A 4,775-nucleotide genomic window follows, 5' to 3' on the forward strand; every position below is an offset into this window, starting at 1 on the left:
TTCTTGTTCTGTAATGTGCTTCTAGGGCTCCTCTCTGTTTCTCCCATTCTCGTAGTTAGCCCCTGCAGCAGGACAGTGCACATCAGCTGTCACCTCTCCAGGGGCTTTGACTTACTGGAAGCTTTGGATGTTTCTCAGACATCCAGTGCTTTCATCTGGTCCCTGTTCCCATAAGCAACTCTTTGTATCTATTTTCTTCCTGCCTTCACCCACCCACAAGTGATGGATGCTCTTTTCTTTCTTAGGGTAAGAGAGTTAAGATTCTTACCTTCACCCTCCAAGAGTGATGGCTTTCAACAGAGCTGGGATCTCTGATCTATTTCCCTCTAGGAGTTTACTCTTCTTTTTAAGTGAAGAAAGTTTCTGGCAATTGCTTATTTCCTATGTAACTCTTTTTCCAGCTTCCAAGGAGCAACATATTGAGGGTTTGGCCTTGGCCTGATTTCTTGGGCCTTCATCTGCTCTATGACGGATAGTGTCCTGGTTCAATTGGGGTATTTCTGAATATGTTCCTGAAGTGAGTTAGACAATTTGATCCCCCACCGTAACACTCTAGATACAGTCACAAAGGATGAATCCCCATCCCCTCACACAGGGATTGCCCTGTCCCTGAGGATACAGGAGCTGCTGAGCAGGGAGGACTTCAGGTGAAGCCCTGCCAGTATGGTGGAGCCCCTACAGCCAGGAGAGCTCGCTGCTTGCTGCCTGAAGCTGTAAGGGTTAAGCTTGTCTCCAGCCAGCCAAGTGACCTGCTGCCCCAAAGCATAACGATTACCAGCATTATAATGCAGCACAGCATCTAACTCTTTGCCATGCCAGTGTATGGGACCAGGCAGGCACCCATCCTTTCCTCACTATGCTTATTCCAGTAAGGGGTTTCTCACCATGACCCTGCCAACTACACCAAATGTAATGCACTGGTGCAAGGGTTTGTTGTGGATCCCAGTAAGAAAGGCACTCAAAGCCCATAATGTGTTAATTAAAGTACCATTTAGTGGACATAAGAAAGGGTACAGCATGAGATAATCATCCTACACTCCATTAGATGCTGCCAACACCAAGTTGTACAGCATCAGATAGGTGTCCCGTCTGGCCATGGCACGCTGCACAGATTCCATCCATGCTGAGATTCACCAGCATCATGGTTTTCAGGGCTTTTATAGGATTTTCTTAGGAGTAAACAACTCCATTCATCATTTTGCTATCAAGCAAATGGTTGTCACAGAAGAATTACTGCTTCTAAGACAGACAAAAACACAGTGGTAGCATCAGTACCATGTGCCCAGTGGGAGTCACCTACGGGATCCTCAGTCAAGATTAGCTGGCCAAGTTTATCCTGCAGGCAAGTGATACGTGCAGCATGGCACAGCCCTGCCCCTACCTACTCAGATCAACGGAATTTGAGAGAATAACATTCTGTGAAGACCTCCTCATTCATAATTGCTCCTACTCTTTCTCTCCTATTCTCTCAACTAAAGCAGGTCACAAGTCAGCAGATGAGGCTTTAGGGGTCTGGATTCTCCCTTTCTGTTCCCCCAGTTGCTCCCCCTTCTCTCCTGGCTCCTGTGTGACCGAGGGCACATGCTTCAAACACGCCCATGAGCCCAGCTCCAGCGAGAACGCTTTGCAGCTGTGTCAATATTTGAAAACTCAGCTTCAAATACAAGCCCCTCCATGGACCTGCGCTCCCACTGCTGAGTCCCAGCAGCCAGGGCACAGACAGAGCTCCTCTGCCCCTCGCTTTAAAGAAAAGAGCTGAAAATAAGGACACCCAGAGGTTTATCGACTGAATTCACCTCGCATCCTCACATCAAAGTGTCCTGGATCTGACTCCAGCTCATTGTGTGCACACTGGTTGTAAAAGTGTATAGCAAAAGCTGAATGCAGAAACTGCAAAGAGCAGCTTTCCAGGTTGTTTCCACAGCACCCCAAAGGGGAACTGTCTGAGTCCCCAGTGACACTATACCCTCCTCTTGGGCATTGGAAACCTAGAGAATTTAAGCCCCTAAACAAACCTTTTTTGGGGAACTGCAGATGTTAGAGAGGTGCAAGAGAGAGCAAGAATGGCTGAAACTGAGGATGTAGCAAATGAAAGCAGTGTTTGTGTAACAGGGAGTGCATAGTGGGCAAGAGTGAAAGACCTCCACCAGGTCCGGTATTGACCATCTCTTCCTATGAGGTCAAGTTCATGTGGCACTGGGGACTGTGCACTTTCTTCCCGAAATGTGACCCAGTTGGCAAATGAGCACTGAAGAGGATGGAGCAGTGGGAATATTGGGGTGTAGTTGTGCTGGTGCTGCCTTTCAGCTTTATGGTGCAGGAGAAGGAAAGATGTGGAAGAGAGGAAGCAAGAATGGGAGAAGAAGAGCCAGGGAAATAATAGATTAACGAACCCAATTTGAATGTGGAGGGACAAGGCAAAATCTCTTGAGCATATCAAGATGCAGGGCTGGAGAGGTGAGCAGCCTTTCAGCTGGGGACAGTGAAAACTGCACTGTACAGTGAGACACGAAGCTATTCTTTCACGTCCGCAGGCAGATCTTCCAGTCACTGCAAGGCCTGAAGCAAGCAAAACGTGACAGTGGAGGAGGAACACTCAGCACTAGCTCCAAGGTAGGACTTTGCTTCTGCTACTTGTGAGAAATGCTCTTCAAAAATGCACAACAGAGACACCTTGGTAACACCTGGGAGCTGCTTCCCAGCAATGGCTGCAATCAGCATCCCCTTCACATGAGCACAAGCACTGTTGAGCTCCAAGAAGAGCAGCAATTCATTAAAGACTTGAACAGAAGGCGTTGTTCAAGCTGCTGCTTTGAGACTCCTCCTGCCTTCCCCACGGTGCATTGTCACCCACTGACAGCCTAATGGAGGCAGACCACAAGCACTGCTCCTTCACACTGTGGCTGTCTTCTCCAGGAAGTTATTCCCATTGACAGCCAGTGCTCTCTCTGCACCAGGTCCAGCACGTGTAGGCTCATAGCTCCAAGGAGCAGCTATCAAAGTACCCAGGTCTACATAGGCAGTTACCTCCAGGACTGCTTAATTCTGCCTGGGGCTGAGCTACAGAGCCTTGCTGCCACAGAGACAAGAGAGCTGGGCTTTTTGTTGGGTTTATTTTTACCCCATTTTAACAAGTACAGAAGAAGATCAGGAGAGGGGGGACAGTCAGATCCCAGGCTTGACCTCCACCACTTCTGCAAGGGCTCTGAAGCCCACCCCTTCCTGGATGATGCCAACAGGTCTCATTTGGTGCAGTAAGCCTTGTCACACTGGGTGCACTGGAAGGGCTGCACGCCCTGGTGGGCCAACACACGGGCTTTGAAGCTCTCCCCTGAACTATGGTGCTTGCCACACTCCATGCACAGGAAGGGCTTGTGGCCAGCACGGACACAGTGGTGCTTCTTGAGGTGGCAGAGCTGCAAGAGGGCTTTCCCATACTGCCCACAGCACTGCCTGTGCCTGATCATCTCCTTCTGGGATGGGGCTTTTGGTGGGGGATCTGGGATGTCAGAATGACCCTGACTCGAAGGTGGCAACAGACCCAGGTCTCCTGGACATGGCTCTGTATGCCCCATCTCTGCTGCTGATCTGGGATCCACATCCTTGTCAATTCTTCCTTGTGCCTTAATGCTTGAGATGGTCTTGAGGTGCTGATTCTCAGCTCATGTTTGGAAGCTGTGCTTTCCTCTTCTTGCAGCCTGTGGAAATGCTTGGTGGGCAGCCTGCTAACCTCAGTGGGGACATCAAGGACCGCGGTTTTGTCACCTTGGAGACATCAGGGTCCCCTGCACAAACACAAACACGTAGTGAGTGCCTTAATGCTGGCTGTTGTTATGTGACATTATTGCTGCTGGATCAGAGGAATGTTAATGTTTGAGATGGATGAAGACAGGCTGAGAAAGCTGGGGCTGTTCAGCCTGGAGAAGGATCAGCGGAGACCTCAGAGCAGCCTTCCAGTATCTGAAGGGGGCCTATAGGGATGCTGGGGAGGGACTCTTCGTCAGGGACTGTAGTGATGGGACAAGGGGTAACGGGTTAAAACTTAAACAGGGGAAGTTTAGATTGGATATAAGGAGGAAATTCTTTCCTGTTAGGGCGGTGAGGCACTGGAATGGGTTGCCCAGGGAGGTTGTGAGTGCTCCATCCCTGGCAGTGTTCAAGGCCAGGCTGGACAGAGCCTTGGGTGGGATGGTTTAGTGTGAGGTGTCCCTGCCCATGGCAGGGGGGTTGGAACTGGATGATCTTGAGGTCCTTTCCAACCCTCACTATTCTATGGTTCTATGCACACTCTGCTCTGCAGTAATGCTGGGCTCTGGCATAACCCCTATTACTTTTATGACCTTTTTCCCCCTGAAGCGGGAGATGGGGGAATCCCTGCTCTGCCAGCACACACAGCACCCGCGCTGCATTTCTGGTGTTTCACAGCGTCTGGGAGGCATCACCGCAGAATCAGCCAGGCTGGAAACGACCTTTAACATCAAGGCCAAGCACTACCCAGCACTGCCAAGCCCTCCGCTCAGCCGTGCCACGGCGGGATCAGGAACCACCGATAAAACAGGGCACCCGCTCGCTCCTCGGCCGGGGGCTCTGGCAGCAGCACCAGGTCGGGTCCGCAGCCTCAGGGGATCCGTCCAGGCCGTACGCGCCGGGACCGCTGCAGGCCCCGGGCCGCTCGCTGCACGGGCACGGGGATGCGCGGCCCCGGCGCGGCTCGGGGGCCTCCCGGCGGAACGGTGCGAGCGGGCGGCGGGCGCGCCCGGACGCTGACCGGCGGC

The sequence above is a fragment of the Lathamus discolor genome, chromosome 6, assembly GCF_037157495.1.
Source record: "Lathamus discolor isolate bLatDis1 chromosome 6, bLatDis1.hap1, whole genome shotgun sequence".
Classification (NCBI taxonomy): Eukaryota; Metazoa; Chordata; class Aves; order Psittaciformes; family Psittacidae; genus Lathamus; species Lathamus discolor.